A 25,833-nucleotide genomic window follows, 5' to 3' on the forward strand; every position below is an offset into this window, starting at 1 on the left:
CCTGACCACACTGTCCATGCTGTCATGGCTCCTTGGCTTTTCCTTTAAAGCCCTTATCCCAATGTGTCTCCCACCCAAGTGTGGCCATTGATTAATGACTGCCTCTGCCACCAGGCTTTACAGCCACTGAGGGCAGGAATCAGAAGGGTTTGGTGGTCCCCTGGGTCCCCAGCTCTCGGCTCAGTGCCTGGCACAGGATAGGTGCTCCATAAACACTGACTGAATATGTGAATGCATGCGGGGCACAGAACCCAGGAGCCGCTTGGCTGGAGGGGCCGCTGGCTGATGGGTTGAGGGGAGGCACAGTCCCCCAGAAAGCAGGGGCAGCTCCTCTGTCCCAGCCATCCCAGCCGTTACTGTGCTCCCTTTGTTTATCATAGGTGGCTCTTTCAAGAACCACTTGCAGGAACAAAAGCTGTCTCTGGCAGCACCTCAGTGGGTGGGCTGGGCCTCCTGAAATGCTTTGAGAAAAGGTGGACTGAGCCAACTTGTCACCCCCAGGCTGGCTGGTGACTCTTGGAAGAGGGGGCGATCACAGTGGCGGGGGGCGTGGGAGACAGGGTGATTGGTGGACCCAGCCCTGACCTCACCAAAATTATTTTTAAAGCCTGCAAGAGAAAGGGGTTATTTTTAACCTTTGTTCCATCAAGGCATCCCAAGGGAAAAAGAAGGGAAAAGGAAGGAGATGGGGAATTGCAGAGGGGCACAGGAGTAGGGCCAGGGGCTTCTGAGGGAGGGGAAGCAACCCCAGAGGCCCCCAAGGACTTGCTTTTTTGTCCCTAGCCCTTTTAAATTTTTTAAAAGCTCCAAACAGCAAGAGGGACAGTGGAGTTCATTATATCGAGTTATCTCCTCCGTTTCAGGCAAAGATCAATCTTCTGAGTCTTGCAGCTCCAAGGGGGGAAGGGAAGAGAAAGAAAATGGGAGGCGAAAGGAAAAAACTCCCTGGACCAATTTCCGCTGTGAACACAATTACTGGGCTGCCTGGCAGTGGCGCCAGCTGTTGGCAGGCATCCTGGCCCCCCGCCAGTCGCGTTCAGCTGCCGGCCGCCCCCAAGGCTCCCTCCTGAATGGGACAGGTTGGCAGGTGTAAGAGCCCCAGAACCCCTGGGGTGGGGGCTACTGGGCCTGTTATCCCAGGGAGGCTGGGGCCCCAGTGCTGTGCAGTGTGCTCTGCTGCGCCAGCTGGCCAGGCCTCAGTCTGGCTTCCACCTCCCTGCGTTTGCAGTGTGTCCTGCCTACTGGGCATGCCCTCTGGCTCCTGCCCGCTTCTTCATATGGGAGGCAGTTCATGTAGGGAGTGAGAACACAGGCTTCAGAGCCTCGTAGAGCTGACTGTGCCTCCCTCCCTCCCTCCCTCCCTCCCTTCCTTCCTTCCTTCCTTCCTTCCTTCCTTCCTTCCTTCCTTCCTTCCTTCTTTCCTTCCGCAAATATATATTGACTGTCTCCTGGGTGCCAAGCACTGCACATAGTACAGAGGTGAATCCAGAGGTGAAAGAGGTGGCTTCAGGCCCTGCATGCCTTATGGAGTTTATGTTGTGATGAGGAGGCAGACAAGAAACAAGGCCACATATAAATAAACAAGATAATGTCAGGTGGAGGAAATGCTTAGAAAATTGGGAGAGACTGGGGTGCATGGTGGGCATTTTACCTAGGGCGACTAGGGATGGTAAGAGGGCTCATTTGAATGGGATGGTAAGAAAGCCTGGGGGAAGAACCTTCAGTAGAAGGAGCAAGAGGGCAGAGACCCTGAGACTGGCCCATGTGGGAGGGAGGCCGATTGTGGTGGAAGATGATTTCTGAGAGGTGGGCAGGGCCTCGAAGGCTTTGAGAGAGTTTGAACTTGAGTTGAAACTGTACCATGGGCTCATGGCAGGGCAGCCGCAGGGCCTGATTCTCACGTCATTGTGCTGCTCTGATAGTTTGGGGCCAGAGGTGGAGGCAAGGAGCTGAGTGAGGGAGGAGGCTGTTTCAATAATCCGGGCAAGAGCTGGCCAGGGCAGGGCAGAGGAGCTGGGGGAAGCAGTCAGGTTCCAGATGTGTTCTGGGGTAGACCTGACAGGGTTTGCTGATGGCTTGGGTATGGGCCGAGGGAGAAAGAGAGAAGTCAAGGCTGAGGGAGATGTAATTTGGGGATAAAAATGAAGAGTTATGTTTTGGACAGGTCTGTTAGATGAGCAGTGGAGATGACAAATAGGCCTCTGAACATAAGCTGGTGCTCAGGAGGGAGCTGAGGCTGGTGAGAGGGACCTGGGGCACAGCAGGGGTTTAAAGTTGAGGAGTGTGCAGACAGGATGGGATGGAGAGGAGGTCCTGGTGAGCCCTGGGGCCTCAGATGCTTGGAGGGAAGTTAGGGAAGAAGGGAGAAGGTGTAGGAGGACAGCCCGGAGAGGCCGAGTCCTGGAAACCCGGAGATAAAATGTCTCCTGATGGAGAAAGCAATCAGCCGTGTCAGATGCTGCTGAAAGCTCAGGGACCAGTGGGGGAACAGAGAATGACTATTGGGCTTGGCAAAACTGAGATTTCTGGGGGACCTTGATAAGAGCAGTTTTGTGGAGTGGTGGGGACAGAACTGGAGAGGGAACTGGAAGTGAAGGAGTGGAGACAGTAGAGACAGTCCGTGAGTTTTGCTATTAAAGGGAAGCAGACAAATGGGAGGGTATGTGAGGTCAAGGAATTTCCCTCCCTCCCTCTCTGTCTTTTCCTCTCCCTCCTTCCTCCCCTTCCTCCCTTTCTCCTTTCTTCCCTCCCTTCTCTTCTCTTTTACAATATTGAGGCAAATTGCTATGCTCTGTGACTTTGGGCAAGCAGCATAACCTCTCTGAGCCAGTTTCCTTTTCTGCAGAATGGAGGTGACAACCCAGATGTTACTGGATCTGATGCACAACAGGTGCTGAGTAAATGGGAACTGTTCTAACATAGGGCTCACATGAGAAAATGGACAGTTGCACATCAGTACAGATGTTTTATGGAGGTCAACTTGGAAGCAAGTATCGACATGTAAAACATGTATACCCTTTGATCTACCCTTTAGGACTGCACCCAGAGAAATACTTACATGTGTGTGCAATGAGACAGGGTGTTTTTTTCCAGCAGTGTTTGAAATAAAAAATTGGAAACACCTAAGCACTCATCCTTGGGGACCTGGTTACACAGGTGGGGGTACACCCCACGTGGCATGCCTCAGTACAGCACCACGAGAGCTCAGCTGTGACTGTCCATTAGCAGAACATGCTGGAGCTTCACAGCCCAGATCCACACTTTGGCTCCACTATGCCCTGGCTGTATACTCAGGCAGCTTACTGGTCACCACTCTACTCTGCACCTCAGTTTTCTTTTCTTTTCTTTCTTTTTTGGTTTTTCTTTTTTAGAGATGAAGTCTCATTCCGTCACCTAGGCTGGAGTGCAGTGGCACGATCATAGCTCACTGTGGCCTCCACCTTGGCTCAAGTGATCCTCCTGCCTCCGCCTCCTGAGTAGCTAGGACCACAGGTACACACCACCATGCCCAGCTAATTTTTTTAATTAATTAATTTTTTTGGAGAGACAGGGTCTTTCTACACCCAGGCTGGTCTTGAACTCCTGGGCTCAAGCGATCCTACCCCTTCAGCCTCCCAAAGTGCTGGGATTACAGGTGTGCACCACCGCACCTGGCCCACTTCAATTTCTCATCTACAAAATGAGGATCAAAACAGCACCCACTTAGGGAGCTATTAATAGGATCAGATGAGTTAAGAGGTACAGCACTCAGCCCAGTGTCTGGCACACGTTAGGTGCTCAGTGAGCAAAAGCATGGTTATTGCTGTGTATGGACAGGGAAAGGTCTCAAAAATCTGTTGTGAAGTGAGGAATGCGGGTGCACACAAGTATAGGGGCTGTGATCCCTGGTATATACCCCCATGTCTGTGTACACCTCTCTGCACACGTGTGCAAGTGCACAGTTAAAGTTTCAGGCCAAAGGGATGGCATTCAGTACCTCTGGAGAGGTGACTGGGAATGAGAGTGTTTACTGTACAGACTACTGTATTTGAACATCTTAAAAAGAGAATGCTTTCATGTGTTATTTGCATATTAAGACTATAATATGTGAAGGTAGTCATTTAGGTCTTCACCTCTTTTGGGAAGCCTTCCGTGACTGCACCAGCCCACCGCCTGCCCCTGTCAGATCTCCTCAGTGTTCAGAAGCCACATTTCCACCGTGGCCGCTGGGAGTAAGATATGTGTGCACACGTGCATGTGTGTGTATGAGTGGTCTCCCATGTAGCCTGGGAACTCCTTGAGGGTATGGGCTTTGTACTTTCCAGGCTGGACACATCTTCAAGGCCAGCAGTTCTGAAAGTGTGATCCCCAACCAGCAGCATCAGCATTACCTGGGAGCTTGTTGGAAATGCAGATCCTCAGGCCCCCCCACCCCCAGGACCTACTGGTCAGAAAGTCTTGGGGTGGAGCCCAGAAAGCTGTGTTTGCACAAGTCCCAGCAACTCTGCTGCACCTGCTTGTACTGATGGGAGGCACAGTGAGGGTCACAGGGTGAGCCAGTGACAAAGCTGAGACTGGGCCCAGGTAAAGGCCTCAGGCAGACGTGCGAAGGCAGCCGTGGGTACTCCCTTCCCACCAGCTCCTCTGTGCTCCTAGGGACCATGAACCACATGTGGCCTCAGGAGGGAAGATTTGAGGTTCAGCCCTGTGTGTCCAGGGGCCAGAGAACTGTGACTTCCACTGCAGACAGGCTTGGATAGGTGGGGGCTGTGCTGCAAGTCCAGTTTGTGTGTCCTCTGGGGCCATGCGGGTGCCTGCATCCCAGCCTGCTGTAGCCCAGGCCCTTTCTTTACTGAAAGTGCAATCTTGACTCTGGAATGAATGTGGCATCTTTAGGCTGCCCACAAGCTTCCAGAGGGCAGGGTCCAGGTCTCCTCCTGCTCTATCTGGCCCAGTGCATGGGGAAGCCCAGGCTGGGCAGAGACTTGGGTGGGATTGGACTGCAGGATGGGTCTGCAGGCCCCAATCTGACTGTCCTCTCACCTCTTCCCTGCTGTCTCTTTGCAGGTGTCCCACTGAGGAGGCCCTGATCTTGAGCTCGGAGCCCTGAGACCTGAGCCAATGCTTGAGTGAGTTGAGCAGCTGCTGTCTGTGTTGGTGGATGCAGTGGGGCCAAGGGGTGTGTGCAGAGCAGCCACCCTCTCTCTGCCACCCCTTTCTCCTCTATCATCTCCTGGACCCCCCTTTCCTGTCCCCAGCCATGTTCCTGGGGAGGGGCACTTTTGAGTCACTGGGCGAGGTGGAGGCGGGAAGGTTTGGGGATCAGCTGTTAGGAGAAAGGAGGAAGGCAGCTCCATGATCTGATGGGTCAGGCTTGTGGGTACTGGGGGCCCTTGGAGGGCAACCGCTCGGGCCCTGGGGAGCGTGGGTGCCTGGTCCAGGCGCCAGCCAGCCTTGAACTTGGGGATCCTGGAGGCTCCTCCTGGAGGAGGGGTGGAGCTGTGGGCCACTCAGGTGAGGTGGGCAGGCCAGGGAATCTTTTGGGTCTGGGAGTGCTCTGGGTGGTCAGGCTCTGACCTTAGGGCCTGGTTGTGCTCTGTGATAAGCATTTTTCAGACACTATTCCTGTGTCTGGGGATCACTGTTAGATAAGGGGTGGCAAGGCTGTCCCCAGTAGCCCCTGACCTCGACTTCAGTTCCAAGGACACTCTGTCCTGGGGATGATTACAGGGAGGGCTTCTGGTTTTTTTTGTTTGTTTGTTTGTTTGTTTGTTTGTTTGTTTGCTTTTTAATTTAAAAAAAAAAAAATCCATGCTCTCCCTCTCTCTGGGATTCTGGTTTTAATTTGGTGTCAAGGGCCTAGGCGTCTCTTCCGAGTCAGCCTTACCTACGTGCTCAGGAGGGAGCAGAAGGAGTGTGAAGTTGGGGAGATGGCACCCCTATTCACAAGCCTGAAGCAGCAGCAGCAGCAGCTCTATCGGATTTGAAGTAGTGGGAGCTGGAGGGGTGTGGCTGTCCATCTTCCACCCTTCCCTGGCCTAACTGGCCCCACGGCCCAGGGCAGGGGTTAACTTATATAAGGAGTTAGGGCTCTGTCTTCAAATTTCCGTATCTGTAAAAGGGAGCTCCTCATAGCGCATCCTCCTGAGCACTGTGTTGTGTGTAGAAGGCCAAGTACCAAGAGCTTGGCACACAGTTGGTGCTCAATAGATGTGAAAACACACAGTCATTTTGCAGCAGAGCCTTGGAAAGAGTTTGAAGGATCTGGGGATTGGAGAATTGCAGCCCTCGGCAGCTCAGATGCCCCTGCAAGGGCGCGTGCAGCCTCCTGTCATTTGGGAGAGGAGAAACTATGCTCAGTGGACCTAATCCAGGCAGACTGCCTGGAGGAGGGGTGCTAATTGTGATTAATTTATGATGGTTGATCACCTCTTTTTAAGTGTACAAGAACTGTCTTCATACTTTAGTTAGCTCATTAATCTTAGCAACAGCAACCCATGAGAGGGAGCAGTTTGTTCCCTTGCCGCGGCCTTGGTGGCAAGGTAGGATTTGGTCTTGGTCTCCACTCCAGGTCCCATGGGTCTATCCATCTCTCTCCCTACACTTTGTCTCCCAGTGGTGGGTCACCTGAGAGGAGGGCTATGGTTGGAGGCCACGCCCTTGGCCACCATGTCCTCTGGTCAGGCCTTCAGGGGTCATGGCTTGGGGGTGGGAGCTGGAGGCTGCATCCATGAAGATGTGTGTGTGGACCAGGCAGCCACAGCCAGCAAGATTGTGAGAGGGAGCCTCTGGGCTAGTCTCTCGGGTTCTGGGTCTGGGGCACATCCGTCCTTCCTGGACATGCCCTCTTCCCTCTCCTCCGCACTTGGACACTAACAGTCCCCTCTGCTCAGAGTGTGCCTCCTCTGAGAAGATACCCCACAGCAACTGCCCTCAGCTGTCATCGTGTGGGTGGCTGAGTGGGCCCCAGCCCTACTCGGTTCAGTGAGAATGAGTTCCAGGCACTTGTCCCGACTTGGATGGGGGAGCTGTGGGGGTGGCTGGGGCTGAGAGGGCCTGGAAACAGGAAGGAGGGTGGGCAGGCAATTCAGGGATCTACAGACACAGGATTCAGTAGAAGGGATGCCATTCAGGGGAGATCTGAGAAGGGGCAGGCTCCAATCTGGGAGGCCGGCCGTGGCCGGCGGGGAGGGCTGTCAGTCAACACACCTGGACGCAGCATCTGAGCACCCTCGATTATTTATGACTCGTGGGATGGCCTCATGAAATCTTTGGAATAAAAGCAGCCTGTGCTGGATCAGAGCCTGAGCGTGCGTGCTGGGGGGCATGGGAGCCAGGAAGGAGGCATTATGCAAACCCAGGAGCCATAGTTACAACAACGGCATCTGTCCAAGTGCAGAGCAGGGAGCCATCATGGGCTCTGTGTGCAGGCAGGGCTGGCATGGGGTGTGGCCAGCGTTGGCCGGAAGCTCTGCCTCAGGGGAAGCCACTGAGGCACTAAGGGGTGGATGCCCATCTGAGGGGCCTGCACATGTAAAGTCCACTCCAGAAGGGACCTCAGTCCACCTGGCACAACCCAGCAGGCCTGGGGAAAGGGTCTTGCTTGGATGGGTGCATTTGCTGGGCACCTCCCGCCACCCCATCATCACCACCAGAGTTTACCGGCCTGAAGTTTTGTGTGGGCCTGAGATGCGGATGCAAGCTAGCGCTACCTTCATTTCTAAAACAGGGGAGCAGAACCATGGGGGTGGATGTTAGGCCAGTTCCCTAAACAACATCCTATACTTGGGGACTCAATTTTTAACTTTAAAGTCAGAATGTGTCTGCTGCAAACAATGCTGTTGGTTTTCACCTCAGTTCAGCGCAGAAGGGAGGCCCCATTGCTCTTTCTGCCAGCCCCCTGGTCCTGGGCATTTCTGAGGAGCTGTGGGTGGACCTAGCAGTAAAGTGTAGAGTGCAGACCTCAAGTCCTGAGCTAGACTTGGGTTCATGGTTTCTCTGTGCATCAGTCTCCTCATCTGTAAAATGGGCACAGCAGTTGTTTTCTCATAGGTGTATTGGGAAGATGAGATGAGATGATGCATGAGAAGTCTTTACATATGACCTGGCACATGGTGAGGGCCTGTTAGTGGAGTTGTTGTGCTTGTCATTGCCATGGTTGGTGGCTGATCGGGTGGGCAGCAGAGCCAGTTCAGTCTGAACTGGGTGACATTCAGGTTCCTACATCCAGGCTGCTGTGGTTGTGGGGGGGAGGCGGCTCCAGTTTCTTCCGCTGTCTCCCTCTGGGTGTCAGTTACTGAGGGCTGCCGGGGTAGTGCTGGACAGGGGGAGCTGGGTGTGCAGTTGGCGAGAGCTTGTCCCTGCTTCAGTGACAGGAGCTCTCAGCCACCTGGGTAGAGGAGGCACAGAGGGATGAAATCTCTGAGCCTCAAGGAAATAAGGAGGCTGCTTTAATGGGGCACAGAGAAGCAGCAGTGGCAATGCTGGGGTTGAGCGGAGAGGCCTGACACATTGTGGTGGTGGCAGGGAGGAGCGTGAGGAGAAGGAACTGGCGCAGGCTCTTCACATATGGAACATCATTGGTTCTCACGCAGGAGAGGGATGCCATTATCCCTGTTTCCCTATGAAAAATGGAGGCCCACATAGGGAAGCTAGTTGACCCAAGTCGCAGAAAAGGCAGAGCTGGGATTGAATCCCCTTTCCCATGTCCTGTGCCCTGGAGGGGTTGAGGGTACCAGGAGTGGGGCTGGCTTTAGTGCCAGGCTCTGGCTGTCCCGGGCGGGGGACACACATGGACCTGGATGTGCACGCGTGTGCATGTGCATTTGTGTGCCGAGTCTCTCCCCACTTCAGCAAGGAAGCTCTCTGGGAAACTAGGGCAGTGGGGCGGCTCTCTGCCACCTCCTACAGTATTGGCACCTGGGGGCGGCTTCTACATTGGAGCCTGGTGTCTGGGCCCAGCCTGTTCTCCCCGCACATGTGCCTCCCATGACTCTGCCCCCACCCCAGCCTGCCTGCCAGGATGGAGGGGTGTCCAGGGGGCTGGAAGGTACCCTGGGATAATAAAGATAATTCTCAGCTAAGACATTGTACGCCAAGCATGAGTAAACATCATTCTCCCGTTATCCAAGGCCAAAGGGGCAGAGTGCCTTGCCCATGGCCACACAGCTAGGCAGTTGTGAGGCAGGATTCTGACCCTAATTGTGGCCGGAGATCCTGGGGGACCCAGCTCTGGTTTTTCTCAGTGGGCAGTCCCAGGACAGCCCCTCAAGGTCCTGAGGAGCCAGGACCCTGCCCCAGCTATCATTTACCAACCTTTCTGTGGCCAGGCCTGAGGGAGGCATGGGCCACACCTCCCCTCAGCCTAACCTGCCTGCAGGTCCTTCCTGTTCCCATGTTACAGATGTGGAGACTGAGGCTCAAGAGGGCCCCAGTGCCATTCTGATGCTGAAGTCTGGCTTTTTTCCCCCCTGCCTTGCTGCTCCAAATTGTCTACTGCTGCCCTCTGCCTGTGTCTCCCCATGTTGGTGCTGTGGCCCAGGCCTGATGCCTGCCTGTGCAGCTAGAGGGAAAGAGAGAGCCTGGACCAGTCTGGATATAGAGGGACAGAGAGGCAGGGGCAGCCCTGACACAGATGGGTAGGGGGCAGGTGCTGGACCATCTCAGTCTCAGAAGGTCATGTGCACTACCCGAGCCCCTGAGGCAAGATGGGTAGCTACTGATAACCTGGTTTGTGGCATCAGACAGCATGGCATGAGTCCCAGCTCCAGTACTTACCAGATGTGTGGCCTTAGACATGTTACTTTAGCTCTCTGGGCCTCAGTTTTCCCATTGGGTAAGGGGAAAATGATAGTAGAACCCACCTCACGGGCTGTTAGGGAATAAATGGCATATTCAGGTACTGCACTAGGAATGACACTTGGCATGTAGTAGGCACTCAGTCAATTCTAGTCAAAGTTGTCATTGTTATTAGCAGGGCTATAGAACATTCTAGGGTGAGAGCAGAGCCTTCCTAGCTCCTATGCGCAACTAGATGCCAGAGCCAAGAGGGACAGGACTGGGGCCTGCTTCAGCCTCCCCCTTACTCCCCCCACAATGCTGCCAACCCCGGACCTCCGGTCCTGAGTTTTTCATTCCCTAGGGAGCAGGTAAATGTGGGGTGGGATGGAGTGGATTTGCCATTTTGCACATTAACTATTTTTATATTTATACCTACCTTATTCCAATAAGTATGAGAGCTAAGCATAATCGTGATACCAAGGTAGACAATCCAAGGCAGGGGGAAAAGGATGCAATAGCAAGGAAAGGCTTGGGGAGCATTACAACATGGACACAGAGGGTCCGATCTTGGGCTGAATAGTTGGTTGTGATTCTTCATAGTCAGAATGAAAAGGGAACTATCATTTATGAGAACTGTGCTGTCCACAGGAGCAAAACAGCATATAGTCCTTGAGAAGGAGTAGGTTTCCTGGAGGAGCGGGAGCCATATCTATTCAGACATCTCTGCAGCCCACAGCAGCTCAGAGTGTAGAGAGTGGAGGTCAGATGTCTGACCTGGGTTAGAGGGCTGGCCAGCTCCGGGCAGGGAGATCCTCTTCCTGCACAGAGTGATCTGGGGCCCAGGACAAGGACCATTGGGCCGGGAGGGTCGGGTAGACACTGGGTCACAACCCCTGATGCTTGCCCTGCTCTCCCTCCACAAGCTCCGAGCCCTCCCAGCTCTGGATTCTCCTGTCTAGCTGGGTCTGCACAGGAAGGAGCAAGGGTTAAGCTGGGTCTGCACATCTGCAGGCCTGGGCCTGAGACCAGCTCTGCCTACTCCACCCTCCTCCTCAAGAACCCTCAGTGTCTCCTCATTGGCTGAGCATCGACTGCGCCTCCCTGCACCTGGCCTCTGATCTCTAATCCTGAGCCTAGCTCAGCCCTTGGGACTCCTTTGCACCCGCTTCCTTAGCCCAACTCTGCAAGTGCTCTCCGACCTGGATGTGCCTCCATCATCTCCCCACTGGCACAGAGCTGCCCAAAGGCAGAGTGGAGTCTTCCCAGCTTCCCTCCCAGTGCCGGCTGGACCCTCCTAGTGCCAGCTGGGCTCTTGGGTGGGTGTGGGTGCCATAAGCCTTGCAGGGAAGGAGGGTTAAAGAGAATGGACATTCAGCCATCACAGAGGGTGGGTTTTCCACTTCGCAGAATACCTTGCATATACTGGGCCAAGTCCAGACCTCAAAACAGCTCTGTGAAATGGGACAGCAACAGCAGACCCAGAGTGATAACAGCTCCTGTTTCCTCAGTGCCTGCTATGTGCCAGGCGCTGTGGTAAGCATTTCACAAATAGTTATTTATTTAATCCTCACTACAGCCCATGAACTGTTTCTGCAGAGAACTGAAGTGCAGGCAGAGGATGAGAAACTTGCCCAAAATTATACAGTCCTTAAGTGGCAGAGTGGGGATTTGAACCCAGGCAGTCTGGACTACATTCCAAGCATTTGTCTTCATGGCTCCTCCCAAGGGCTGGTGAGGGAGAAGTGTGATGCCCACATTGCAGACATGGAAACAGGCCCGGAGACAAGGAAGCTTGCCTGAGGTCACACAGCTGGGAAGGAGTGGACGAGGTGGGGTTCCCATTAGCTCCATCCTGTCCCCAAGCTGGAGCTGGAGCTGCCCTCAGACCCCTCCCTGGAGGCTGGGAGGAGAGGGTAGGAGTGAGGCTGTGAGGGCCACAGAAAACGCCCTTCTAGGTGTGGCCCCTGTGTGTGGCACCCACTCCCAGCCCCCAGCCCTCAGCAGCCGAGACGAGCGAAGCTTTGGTCTCTGGCCTGGCAGGGAACAGGGTGAGCTCTGGGGGCTGGGACTCAGCAGACACTGGTGCAGCCCACCTGCCTCGAACTGGTGGGCATGTGGCATGTCCGTGATGAGTGGGCTCTTCGCAGAGTGAGCATTAATCACACTGCCAGGCAGTGGGAGAGGCAGCTGCCTGAAATGCCTGCACCTGGGCAGGATTGATCACCGCCAGACCTGGCCAGGCCCGGAGGCTGAGGGCAGCCAGGGGCCATCTCTGCCAGGCAGGCAGTCAGGGAAGAGCCCTGGACTGGGGGAGGAGACACAACACTGACCTGGGGCTCTCAGAAGAGGCCTGGTAAGAGAGGACTCTTCCTCTTCTCCCAGGGACGGCCCTTTAGTGTGCTGCAAAGCCATTTGTCATGTTTTAAGATGCATGGTTAAGACTGCCTCCTCCAGAAGCCATTGTAGAGTGCCCATGTGTCAGCCCTGGACATTTTCTCAAAGGAATGTGCAGCGTCCCCGGGAGCCAGGCAAAAGGGCTTTGAATCCCCGTTGCCACCTGCCAGCTGTGTGATCTTGGGGAAATTACTTCACTTCTCTGAGTGCTGGTTTCCTCATCTATAGGATAGCTCATTTTTTCTTTTTCTTTCTTTTTTTAAATTATGGTAAAAAAAAAAAAACATATAAAATGTATCATCTTAGCCGTGTATAAGTGCACAGTAAGGTAGTGTGAACTCTATGCCCCTTATCGTACACCATATTCTTTTCATCTTGCATGACCAAAATTCTGTACCCATTGGACAGCAATTTGGCTGTCCCCACAGCCCCTGACAACCTTCCTGCTACTTTCTAAGAGTTTGACCACCTTAGATGCCTCATACCAGGAAACCATACATATGTGTCTTTTTGTGAGTAGCTTACTTCATATAGCATAATGTCCTCCATGTTCATCCATACTGTGGCATGTGACAGCGTTTCCTTACTTTTTTAAGGCTGAAAAATAGTCCATCATCTGTATACACCACATTTTGTTTATCTGTTCATCTGTTGATAGACAGTTGGGGTTCTTTCCATCTCTTGGCTATTGTGAATAATGCTGTGATGAACTTGAGCGTGCACATACCTCTTTGAGACCCTGTTTTTAATTATGATATGTATATGTACGCACATACACATACACACACCCAAAAGTGGGACTGTTAGATCGAATGGTAATTCTATTTTTAATTTTTACAATTAATTTAGTGGCTGCCCCACTTTACATTCGTACTAGCGATACACAAATGTTCCGATTTCTCCATGTCCTTGACAATACTTATTTTTCTTTTGGTAGTGACCATCCCTATCTGAGGTGAGGGGAGACCTCATTGTGGTTTTGCTTTGCATTTCCCTGATGATTAGTGATGCTGAGCATCTTTCCATCTGCTTGTCGGCCATTTGTATATTTTCTTTTAAGAAATGTCTATTCAAGTCCTTTGCCAATTTTTGATGGGATTATTTTTGTTGTTGAGTTGTAGAAGTTCTTTATGTATTCTAGATATTAACCCCTTTCAGATACGTGGGTTGCCAACATTTCCTCCCATTCCGTAGGTTGCTTTTTCACTCTGTTGATTGCTTCCTTTGTTAAGCAGAAGGTTTTAAGTTTGATGTAGTCCCATTTGTCTATTTTTGCTTTTGTTGCCTGTGTTTTCGGTGTCATGTCCAAGAAATTATTGCCAAATCCAATGTTATGAAGCTTCTCCCCTATGTTTTATTTTAGGAGTGGTATAGTTTCAGGTTTTGTGTTTAGGTCTTTCACCTATTTGGAGTTAATTTTTGTATATGGTGTAAGGTAAGAGTCCAACTTCATTTGTTTTGCATGTGGAAATCCAGAAACTGAACAGAGGCCATAGCAACGGCAGGCTCATTCTTGTGCAAGGTCTGGATATCTGGGTGCCCTAATGAGGACAGGACCTGTGCTCCTTCCTCCTGATGATGGCTGTTGCTCTGACCCTGAGTCTTTCCTCCTCTGGGTCTTTGGGTCTTGCTGTACCCAGGCCAGGTTGGGCAGGATGGGGTGCCTGTGGGGTAGGCAGGGTGGGGTGCCTGCGGGGTAGGCAGGGTGGGGTGCCTGTGGGGTAGGCAGCCCACTGCAGGGATGCATGCTTCTTCCTCACCCATCTCCAGTGCTTTGGGGATCTCTGGGTGGAGTCAGGAACTCCATGAGACACAGGGGGCGGAGACACAGGTGCTCAGTTCACTCAGGAGGACTTGTGTAGAGTCAACAGCCCAAAGGGTCAACACTGGACACTGGTCTGGGGGAGAAAAAGGTCTCAGTGGGGCAGCTTAGGGCTGTGCCCTCCTCCTGCCCTAATCTTCTGGTGGCTCAGATGAAGGTGCTGAGTCCCACATTTGCCAGTGAGACGCAGTTCTCACTGTGGGTGCTCAGATGGTGGAAGCTCTGAACTGAAACCTACCAACCAAATGGAACTCTGCAGCCAGGAAAATGAAGTTTGGCACTTGGGCTCAAAAACTCAATGGCCAGGGGATGGATGCAGGAGTAGGGGTGGGGCGGCCACTCCATGTAGATTCCCTGGGTGTGCTGTGGTGGAGCCGTCTCAAACCAGCTCTCTCTCAACCCCATGGACATGTGTTCAGGAATTTTCCAAGCCAGTTGTTCAACACAGGAGTCCACCTTCCAGGCTCACATCCTGGCTTTCCCAGGTCTGGCAGCTGCAGGCTCTTAACTCTCACAAGAGCTGCCTGTCACTTTCTGTGTGACCCAGGCAGGCCTTTTCCCCACCCTGGGCCTCTGTTTCTCCATCTGCAGAATAACCATTGTACCTTCCTCGGGGAAGTTGTGAGGGTTAAACAAGATAATTGATTATTTGTTTATTTATTTAGAGACAGGGTCTTGCTCTGTTGCCCAGGCTAGAGTGCAGTGGTGTAATCATAGCTCACTGCAGCCTCGACCTCCTGGGTTCAAGTGATCCTCCTACCTCAGCCTCCCCAGTAGTTGCTAGAGTAGTTGGGTGCAACGCCACCATGCCTGGATAATTTTATTTTCTTTTTGGTAGAGACAGGGTCTCGATATGTTTCCCAGGCTCTTCTCAAACTCCTGGGCTCGAGTGATCCTCTTGCCTTGGCCTCCCAAAGTGTTGGGATTACAGGCATGAGCCGCCTCGCCCAGCCAAGATGATGGATTTAAATTCCTCTGTGGAGAATAAGTACTGATGGGGAAACTGAAACCCCCAACCCCCATGGCTGAATTCCCCATTCAGGGCTTTCTGTCCTTCTCAGGTCCTGGGGCAGAAAGTCAGCAGAGCCTGTGTAGACCTGCCCCTGGACTGGGCATACCCAAACCAGCTTGGACACCCATTTGGAGTATCCCAGAAGGGAGCCCCACCATCAGGAAAGGGTGGGTATGGGGGTTAGGTCCTTCTGCTCTGATACTTCAGCATGGCTAGTGTGACCAGCACTGGGAGGCCTGGGAGGAGGCCAGGCCTTCATCTCAGGCTCTCCTGAAGTGGGGCAGTGGCAGGGTCCACCCACCGTCTGGGAAGCAGTTGCTGATACCTGCCCTGGGCTGGGTGTGGGTGATTTGGCTGTGGGCTTTTTCTTGAAGGCCTGCCAAGGTAGACTGTGGGGAAGGGCATGGTTCAGCCCCTGAACATGAGGCTGGAGCCTGGCCCAGTGGTGGGCTGTGGCCAAGGGAGGTCGTAGGGAGACTCGGGAGTGCTTACTTCCCCTGGGTGCTCATGGCCCTCTCCCTAGTTATGGAAGCCCACATTAGGCACTTTATGTGCCTCCTCCTCATCCAGTCCTCACCATAGCCCATGAAGTGGGTGCTGACTTTATCTCCACTTCGCAGATGAGGAAACTGAGTCCGGAGAGGCGAGGTTGAAACTATAAAGTGTCTCTGCCACTGCAGGTTTGCTGTTGACCTTGGCCAGTGCCCGCACAGTTTCCTCATCTCAACAATGGGGACTCAGATGGGAGCAGCTGGGGGAATGTGTTCGACATTAGTTGCATCTTCTGAAGTGGTAAAGGGCCCACAGACCTGATATGTCCCCATGTTTACAGACCAGCAAACCGAGGCTGAGAGAGTCACAGCCATTGGGTCCTGCAAAATCATCTCTCTCCTGGCCTGGCTCACACCACCCTCCCTGCCCAATTCAGGCCCCTTAGGTCGCTCTGGACCCCTCGAAAAGCCCTGATGCTGAGTCGGTGCAGACAGGCTTCAATCACGTGTGTGTCTGTATGTGTGCATGTGTGTGCACAGGTGTGTGCTGGGATGGGGGTGCCTGGAGGAAGCGGGCAGAGCTGAGCAGACCCTGGGGCCACTGGGTAAGAGGAAGGGGCCCCCTCCCCACTCCCCGCTCCTGCTCCGGGTGCAGGGAGTGGGAGAAGCCCCGGGTGACAGGGTTTGTGCCCACTATATATAGCCCGGCTCAGACACGCACGCCCGGCTATTTCTGTGTTCCTCCTCCTACTGAGGCAGGGGGAGGGGAGAGAAAGTAGTCCATCTAAAAATATAACCTGGGGAAAAATATCACAACGCCTGAGCTGAGCCTGAGAGATCTGTCTCTTTCTCTCGCCTCCCGCCCCCGCGCCCCGACTTACCTCACAGCCGCCTCGGCTCCATTTGGAACTGTGGCCCCCTCCCCCACCTGTGCCACTTTCTCCTGATGCCCCCCAGCTGGGGCTGGGTTGTTCCGCCCCCATGTCACAGGTGAAGAAACTGAGGCCTGCAGAGGGCTTGCTTGGGTGTGGCACTTTGTGCTGCTCATCCCTCTGGGATGCCCAGGCCTGAGGGGCAGCCCCTCCCTGCCCTGCTGAGCCTGGACTAGGGTGGGGACCTGGGTCCAGGACTTGGCTGTGCACTCACTTGTTTCATCTCTCTGAGCCTCAGTTTCCCCAACTAAAAGGGGACAGTGATACTAGTTGCCTCGTAGGTGGTGCTAAGGGTTGATGGAGAGGCGCAGGTAAAGCCCGGGACACGTGCCAGGAACGTCAGAAGCACGCAGAGACGTCAGTCTCGGTTGTCGTCATTGTTATTATTTTAATTATCCACCACCTTCATCCTGGCCACAGAAATGACTCTTCCCCGAGGAGCTTCTTGAGGGCAGGATGACTCTTAGCAGGTCTGCATTGCGGTGCTCAGCAGGAGGCCCACCCGCCCACAGCAGCGTTCAATAGATGACACGGTTGTATTTAGGTTCGAAGAGGAAGGTAGGGGGTTCTAAGGTTGATGAAACCCCTGCCTCAGGCCACGCTCACTGCTCTTTGGCTGTCTCGGTCCTCACACTTACTCCCTTCAGTGCCTGCCTGGGAGTGGGGGCGGGGTGGGATGGAAGGGGAGGATGGGGTGTTGTTACCATCCCCATTTTAATGACAGACAGGAAGCTAGAGCTCAGAGAGGGAAAGTGATAGGCCCTGGGTCACACAGCTGGGACAGAATCTGGACCTGAGATGGGCTGCCTGACTCGAGGCTCCCAGGTCTGCTGGTCCTGAGGGCCCCTGACTTGTGTGTCTCCTTTCTGTGGACTGTAGGAGCCTCCAGGGGCGCTGTGAAGGCCCAGCCCCGGAGCGCCGTGCTGGTGCTTTCCATAGCCCTGCTGCTGCCCATAGCCCTGCGTGAGGGACTGGAGAGTGCACCCCTGGGTCACTGAGCATCCATCGGGTGCCCGTGTGATGGTTCTCAAATTCCATGCTCTGTCAACCAGCACCAACTTATGACCAGCCCTGTTTCCTCTACACCCCCACACTCTCCACCACCACCAGGTTATTTTGATGTTGTATAATTTTTTCCAGAAATATTTCAGTGCATATCTCTAAAAGATGAGGACCCTTTAAAAGACAGAACCGTGATACCATTACCACACCTTAAAAATTAAATGTTACCTGGCGCGGTATCCACTTCCTGAATCACTCTTAAAAATTGCCTTGAGGTAGGAGTTAGCATCACCATTTTATAGATGAGGAAACTTGAGGCCTAGAGAGGATTGGTCACTGGCCTGAGTTCATGTAGCTTGTAAGTGGCCAAGCAGGGATTTGAACCTGGGTCACTTGACTCTAAAGCCAATGCTCATTCCTCTTTCCTCGGCCAGGCAGGGCCCCAGCTTGCCTCCTGCCATCCCCAAAGGGTTGCCACTCCCTGTGGCCCTAGGGCAAGGAGCTCCTGGCATATTTTTGTTGGGGGACAGTCTAGTTCCTGGGCCTCCTGATAAACCCAGAGTCCAGCCCAGAGGCTCAGCCAGGTTGTGTGCTCAGAGACGGGCTGCGAGGGTGTGCAGGCCGCACTGGGGCCAGGAGTGAGCTGTCTTCCCTGGCCGGCGTGCTGAGCTTTACGGGGGCATTAACAAGCCATTTAAAAAGCGCTGACAACACACTTTGCAGGCTCCTATTTAAGATGTACTAAAAACTAAGCACCTTTTCAGGGCGGAAACTGCAGCATGTCGGGGTGAAATACGTCCGTGGTGTCACCTACGCACGTGTCACCCTGCAGGTGCAGAGAGGGGCGGGAGCAGCAGGCACCCGGCCTCACCCCCACCGGGCGGCCTCAGAAGGTGCAGGTACTTGGTGAGCAGGTGGATTTGCCAGCATTTCCAGCTCTGCAGCAGGGGGAGGGACATTCTGCTTTGAGGGGTCATGTTAGAGGTTGGGGTGGGTGGGGGCATAAGTAGGGGGCAGGGGAAGTTACCTGCTCCTGGCTGCCCATTTCAGATGGAGAAGCTGAGGCCTGGGGTGGGAGGATGAAGTTGTGAGGTCACACATCCTGATCTTGGGGACCCCAGCCTGGTCCCCAAGGCCAAAACTATGCAGGAGGTGCTTCTTCCTCTAACCCTGCTCATCCCCCCTCAAAACAGAATTTCTGAGACCTAGAGCAGGCCTGGACCAGGAGCCAAGCACTGTGGTAGGCACTGGGGATACAACAGTAAACAAATAAAAAATGCCGTCAATCAAACCGGGTGCTTCATGGAGCTTCTCTAGTTGAACGGAGATGACAAATAAAGAATGCCAACAATGTCGTGTAGCTGCGGTGTATCTACCAGCAAGGGGCAGATGTGGGGTGCTGTCAGAGGGTTTAAGAGGAGACCCACCAGGTCGGGGAGGCAGGGAAGGGCTTTGGGAGGAGGTGACACCAGGGCTAAGCACTGCAGGATGAATCTGTGAGCTGAGAGGGTGGGTGGCTGTGGCTGGGGGAAGGGGGGCAGCAGGCAAAGGGAAGAGCACATACCAAGGCCCTGTGGCAAGAGGCTCCAGGGGATTCTGAAAGGCCAGTGTGGCTAGAGTAGAGTGAGCCTGGGGAGGTGTGGCTGGAGGGAGCTAGGGCTAGGTCTCACGAGGGCCATGAAGGGGGGTGACTGGGGTGGGAGGGTTAAACACTTGGATTTGTGGTATGGACAGATTTCTGGCTGTCACAGGAGGAAATGACCTTGGCTTTGTGTCAGGAGTGGACTGGGGAGTGGGTAGGGGTGAATGTGAGCATCGAGGCGGGAGGGGCAGCGACTCAGACCGGGGTATTGGTCAGGCTGCCCTCTGGCTCTCCGTTGTTCCCCTGCATCCCCTCCAGGCCTGGTGACCCAGGAGAGTCCCGGAAGGTGTCTGGGAGGGACAGTCCTTCAGCTGTGGGTGGAGGGATGAGGGAGGCGGGGAGGCTTTGCTGAGCCAGCTGTGGGAGGGGGTCCTGGTGCTGGGCCCCAGGCCTGGGGCCTTCTCTCTTTGGAAGGCAGCTGAAGAGGCAGCTGGGGTGTGAGCGCAGGAGCATGAGGAGTTTGTCACGTCTGCCTGGTCTCTACTCTGAGATCTAACCCAAGGAGGAGCGGGTGCCCGAGAGGGGAAGGGAGCTCAAGAAAAAAAAAATAGCTTGCTTGACTTAATTATGACTGATTGTGACAGCTTGCATCTTTAGTCTGAAAAGTATCTATGGGGTAAGGACTGCTTTTCTCAATCGGGATAATTATGTTAATTAAAATGCTTTCTTTATAGCAGTTCTGATTAATAAAAACAGTTCCACTGCTCTCTTTAAACACTCTAACCTTCTGTTGCATGGGGAAGGAGGCCCTTTCTCAACAATTTATGGTTTTTCACGCAGATTCCAAGAGGCGACCTGCTGCCGGGTGGCCTGGTGGCAGGCACTGCGCTCACACACGCGGGGATAGATGCAGGCAGAGGGGCAGGCATGTGGACCTAGCAGGCAGCGGGACTGGCCACTGGGGCAGGGACAAGCCGGGGCGCCGCTCAGCTGAGTCTGCTGCAGAATAAAAATGCCACTCATTCCTCTAATTGCTGTTTATTTCCTCTGGAAAGCATGGAGATAATTAATGAGCTCCCAATTAAGAAAAATTTCATGTGGGGGACTGAGGTGCCAGGGCCAGGATCGGTACTGGAGTGGAGGGGTGGGGTGGGACTGGTGGTAGGAGCAGGGGTCCTTAGTGAAGCCGAGGGGGTGGTGGTGTGTGTGCTACGAGAGGTGGAGGCAGGTCGGCGGGAGGGGTGCTGAAGAAGGGGCTTCACTGCCAGGGAGGCTGAGTAGAAGGGAACAAGAGCTTTGAGCACAGCTTCACTGTCCCCAGCCTCAGTTTCTCTCTTTGCCTAAGTTAGAAGTCACAAGTGACGGCTCAGAGGCAGAATCTGTCTCATAGTTGTGTGTGTGTGTGTGTATGTGTGAGAATGTGTATGTGTGCACGTGTGTATAAGTGCCAGTCTGCGTGTGTGAGAGTGCATATATGTGTGTGAAAGCGTGTGAGTGTGCATGTGTGTTTGTGAATGTGAGTGTGTATGTGTTTACCTGTGTGAGTGTGTGAATGAGATTGTATATATGTGCATGAATGTGGGTACACGTATGTATGAGAGCATGTGTGTGTGTGTTCTAGCCACAGAGTGTGGCAAAAACCTCAGCCCACAGATTGTTGGAAGATTGGGAGGTTTCTCATCAAAATCTGGCTTCTGGAGTCTCTTGAAAAGTCAGAGGCCCAGCAAGCATATGCCGGTGGGAGCCGAGTGCTGCGTGGTGGCTGCCCCTGTGTGTCTCCCATGGCCTCCCCATCCTCATCTCCATGCCAGCCTGACCTGGGAGGCATTTGTGTTTCCTGGCACTGTGTCACTCTGGTCTGCCTGTGAGGGTGGAGGTGGGGGTTGATCTTACATGGACAAGGGGCGCTCAGTTGACCACCATCCCTTCTCCTAAAGGGACGGAAAGGAGATGGGGTCCCAGAAGCCCCGAGTAGAAGTGTCGTGGTGCTGGTGCTGGCAGGAGACTTTGTGGGCTTCCCCACTCCACCACCCAGCCACTCTAGGCCTGGAGAGCAGCTCAGTACTGTCACTGCCCAGAGGGGCTTAGGCAAAGCTGGCCTCACTCTTGAGGAGGCAGTGAGGAGGACATCCCAGGAGGTGCCCCTGGGAGGGAGAGCTGACTGCCCACCTCTCCCAGAGGCCCCAGTTCTCTCTGGAGCCTCTGCCCTGCCTGGACAAGCTCCTCATTTGCGGAGGACTTTGGCAGAAAACTTTGCCAGACACAGACTGGGGCCTTGTCAGTTTCCCCAGTTCCCTCCACCCCAGCCCAACCCCAGCCTCTCTTGCTGCTAGAAATGAGGAAATAAGGTTAGGGGCTTCTTCTCAGCCCTACCACCTGGTTGAGGAAGAGGCTGTGGCAGTCAGGGAGGCCCTGGTAGCCCACAGAGTACGTGGACCAAGAGGGTCAGGGGTTCTGGCCAGGGTCACACAGCTGAGAAGCAGGGGCTGGGGCAGGCACAGAAACCAGGCATCCTGACCCCAGGGGGTTGTGAGGGTGACCAAGGCCACACAGGTGCGGCTAAGGGGTCTGTACTGCCAGAGGCAGTGATGCTAATCAGTCCCTAGATTCCTTCCCCTTTCCCATGAGAAGACTGCAGGCTGGCTCCTGGCATGCATCTCTGGGGTCTGATATGGGGGTCCAGAGGCTTGCTCGTGGACGTGTGTGTGGACAAGCGCCATGCAAATGTGTGTGGATATGTGCCCTGTACATGTGTAGGCACGCAATACATACGTGGGTGGGCCTGTACACACATACACACGTGGACGTGTGTGTGTGAGAGCTTGTCCAGGTGTGCATGTTGACACGTGTGTGTATACATGTGGGTGCTGTGTGCATGTCACATGCACAGCCATGTGTGGACATGCTCCTCTGTATACATGGGATGGGCGTGGTATGCATGAGCATGTGCATTCGTACGTGTGGCTGTTAAACCCGTGTATCTGGGGTGCTGCACTTCTCCAGCTCTGTCCCTGTGTGTGCACACATACGTGTCTTCCTGCATAGGTCTGTGTGTGAAGCTGAGGGCTGTGGCGAGGCCCTTCTGTGGGCCCTGAAGAAGGTGGCTCCCTAGGTGGGTGATAACGAGTCAGGAATGTAAGCTCAGGCCCGGCCTGAGAGCCCTGCTCCCGTGGGGGATGGCGCCATCTCTGTAGCTGCTGATGAGCATCCTCTTGGGCACCAGCTTCCAGGCAGGCCTCGGCCCTGCTCCCAGCTCCCTGGGCCTCCAGCCCTGGGAAAGTTCTGCATGTGCACAGGGAGCAGGGGATGTATCACCTGCCTCATGACTCCACTGCCCAGATGAGCTGTGGATGGAGCAGGGGCCCTCCTTGTCCTCTCGGACCTTCCTTGGACCCCTCCGAGGTCCAGCCTGGCTGGGGCGGGCCCTTCCCCACCATAGTGGAGCCACACCCTAGGTGTGCAGTGGGGTCTGAGCCATGCTGAGGGCCTCTGCTGCACGCTGTCTGCTGAGGCTCCCTCCTGTGCAGAACAGCCTGGGCCTGGGCTTGGTGGGGGCTGCCCTGCCCCAGGCTCCCGAGGCTGTCTTCCTCCTTAGTGCTGGATAGGGTAGAAGCAGGCTGAGCCCTCCCTACCTGTCTGTCTCTCCTTCCCATTCCTTCCCCACTATCGGGGCTGAGCTTCTGACCCTCTGCCAAGAGGGAAACGTGCTTTCACAGGCGGAACAGTTCTGATCCCCTCACATGTGGTGTGCCAGTGGAGGGCTTTTGGGCAGTGTGAACAGGGCGGGGGCACCAGTTCTGGGAAGGAATAACCCCCTCGCCTTGGTAGACACGCTGGCTCCTACATGCATGTGGCGGCCCCACAGGCTGGCTGGCACCTGGGCCTGCCACCCCCACGTCAGCCCGCCTGGGAGTTGCCCCCCCCTCACCTCCACTGTATTTACGTGTCTATTTTATGATTTCAATTTTTAATGCCTCTGCTCTTTGAAGACGCTTAATGCTTTCGAGTGGAACATTTCCTTCCAGGACCTGAGCGCAGATTGAGGACAGAGCAATAAATCAACTAATAACTGGAACCTCATTTTCTGCTCCACGGCAGAGAGTTAACCCCCACCTCGCTGCACTCCTCTGGGTGGCAGCTGTGGGTGAGGGGCGCTGGGGAGCAGGGTGCTGAGCCGAGCACCCTGTGGCTCAGGCTTCCCCTCTCCTCATCTCCTCTCCTCCTGGGTCTCTCACCTCTCTCCTGTTTCCCTTCTTTATCTTACTGTTTTCTCTTCTCTTTTTATTTATATCCTACTAAAAGCAGGTGAGAATAAGGGAAATGGCTGGAATCTGAGATTCTGGAGGTGACCCTGGAAAGCTGTGGGGAAGCATTTGTTGGGAACTCCCTGGGCCCTGATTTGCTGTGTGAGCTGAGGGGAGCGTCCAACCCTCTCTGAGCCTCAAGGTTGCCACCATTACATACGGATCTTATCACATGGGTGGACCGAGGTTTGAAATGTTGACATCTAGAGGGCAGACTTGGCAGTGGAGGTGGACGGTACCTGAGTCTCCACCATTCGCTCCCTGCCCACCTTGGCTTGGGAGGAGGAGAGTTGGGAGACAGAGACACTCAGGCGATGAACTGGTAGTAGATGGCTCTTCACTCATGTTGTGTATGCCTGAGTCTGTGTTATTGATGCTCTGTAGACATGTGTGTGTACGTGTGCGTGTGTGTGTATTCCTGCACGTGTCTTGGACTCCAGAATCACAGTGTACATAGCCATACACCTAGGATAATTCTTGACTCTCTGCAGAACTAATGAGAGGTCCCAGCTGGGTGTGGTAGTGCACACCTGTAGTCCCAGCTACTTGGGAGGCTGGGATGGGAGGATTGATTGAGCCCAGGAGGTGGAGGTTGCAGTGAGCTGTGATCACATCACTGCACTCCAGCCTGGGTGACAGAGTGAGACCCTGTCTCAAAAAAAAAAAAAAGAAAGAAAAAGAAGAAAGAAAAGAGCCCAAAGTGGGGAGCCGTGTCTGTAGTATTGGGAAGCTGAGAGGAATGGAGACTCTGGGGCCACACTGCCTGGCTGCAAGTCTGGCTTTGCCATTTATTGCTGTGAGACTTTGGAGAAGTCACCAAACCTCCCCGTGCTCAGTTCCTCCTTCTATAAAATAGAGATAAGAAGAGTGCCTCCCTCATAACTTGTGCAGGTTGAATGAGCTGGTCACCTGTGAAGTGGCTGGCACATAGTAAATGCACGTTAAGTATTTGTCGTTGTCATTATTGCAGGACACATCCACTCACACACAGTATGTTTCCCTCCCCCAACCGACCATGAGACACCAGAGCTGTACCAGCCTCAAATACCTGATGTGCACAGCGCGCCGGTGGAGAGTAGCCCAGCCCCCTTCAGAGCAGCCAGGGACAGCTTCCTGGAGGAGGTGGTCCTAGCACTTGTCCTGAGATGAATGGAGAGGAGGGTGGCCCTGGGCACGTGTTGGGAACAGCAGAAAGGATATTTGGAGACTACTAAGGCACTGCTGGAGGTATTTAAGTTGATGAGGAGGAAGTAGGAAATGATACGGGCCCCAGCACAGGGCGGGTGTGGGGTGCTGGGCCAGTGTTTAGTAGGCACCTGCTGCATGCAGACATCTTGTTCCCATTATTTCTTTGTGGAAACTGCATCTGAGTAGTTACGTGACTTGCCTGGGGTTACCCAAGCTGTCAGTAGTACAGGTGGGATTTGAATTTGTGTCTTTTTGGCTCTGGAACTCCACTCTACTTGTGGCCCAAGTCCCAGCATCACAGGGCTGGAGACTCTGTTCCTAAAATGCCCTGCTCTGCTTGGACACCGCTGGTGATGGGAAGCTTACTACCTCTCAGGACAGTTAATGACATTGCATGTAATTCCACTCATTCCAACAGTGATATTCAGGCTGGGCCCAAATCTGGTTGTCATAAATGACTGACTCCTCAGACCCCTCCTAGGCCCCCACGCCGTGCCCTGCCCGGCCCTGAGGCTGCCTGCTGGGCCCACGCTGATAGGGCTGCCCCATTTCCTCCTAGCACCCCATGGATGTGTGAAAGGGGTGGCGAGTACCCCATATGGGGTACATGCAGCATGCCAGCCATGAAGTGTGGCATTGCCACATCCCACGTGTGACCACAGTCACCCTGCAGAGTAGGCTGGCCAAGCTGGGGTGGGCTCAGACCCAGGAGCTCAGTGTTCCAGACAACCAGGCCCACCATTGGCATCCAGGACCACTGGGAATAGCACTCAGCCCTGGAGTATTTGGTTTCCAGAGTATTTAAACAGATGACTCGACTAGGTGATAATTTTAGCACGTTATGGCTGATGTCTTCTTAGGACCATAAAACAGCAAACTTTTACCACTGGAAGCAGCTCCCAGCCAAGACGTGGGGAAATGATCGTGTCATCGAGTCATCTGGGTATCAGTTATTGTTTGGGGGAAAGTGGAATGTGTGGGCGCGTAGAGACGTGCGCACCCTCCCCCGTGCCCAAGCAAGCCAACCTCATCGCGGGAGGAAGAGAGAGAGGATGCTTCTGGGAGGGAGGAGAGCAGGGAGAGCTCGCCCATTCACTCCACAGGCATTACTGAGTGCCTGCCACGCTCCAGGTGCTGGCTGTGCATGCTCCTCGTGCCAGTGGGGCAAACAGGGAATGTTAATAGTGCAGTGATGGGATGAATAGGGACAGCTGGTAAGACGGGGCAACAGGGCCCTCAGGTGAGGGAGCACCTGTGGGAGGACCCTGAGGGGGATGAGGAGGCTGTGTGGCCAAGGGCAGTGGCAGGGGGAGAGAGGACCAAATGAGGGCATTTGCATGGCACTCT

At 54.1% G+C, this 25,833-nt stretch overlaps 1 protein-coding gene across 7 annotated transcripts in view; it reads left to right on the forward strand.

Annotated features, from left to right (window-relative positions):
- The window catches only part of LOC105491027 (leucine rich repeat and Ig domain containing 1), a 203,854-nt gene that overhangs the window by 77,588 nt on the left and 100,433 nt on the right, over positions 1-25,833 (forward strand). For 5 of the 7 annotated variants that reach the window (XM_071100861.1, XM_024795812.2, XM_071100863.1 and 2 more), the window contains one exon: positions 5,047-5,108. The exons of the other annotated variants lie outside the window; for them this stretch is intronic. The gene's annotated coding sequence lies outside the window, so the exon portion shown is untranslated. The remainder of the gene's footprint in view (positions 1-5,046; positions 5,109-25,833) is intronic. 7 annotated transcript variants of the gene reach the window in all.

The sequence above is a fragment of the Macaca nemestrina genome, chromosome 7 (assembly GCF_043159975.1).
Source record: "Macaca nemestrina isolate mMacNem1 chromosome 7, mMacNem.hap1, whole genome shotgun sequence".
NCBI lineage: Eukaryota > Metazoa > Chordata > Mammalia > Primates > Cercopithecidae > Macaca > Macaca nemestrina.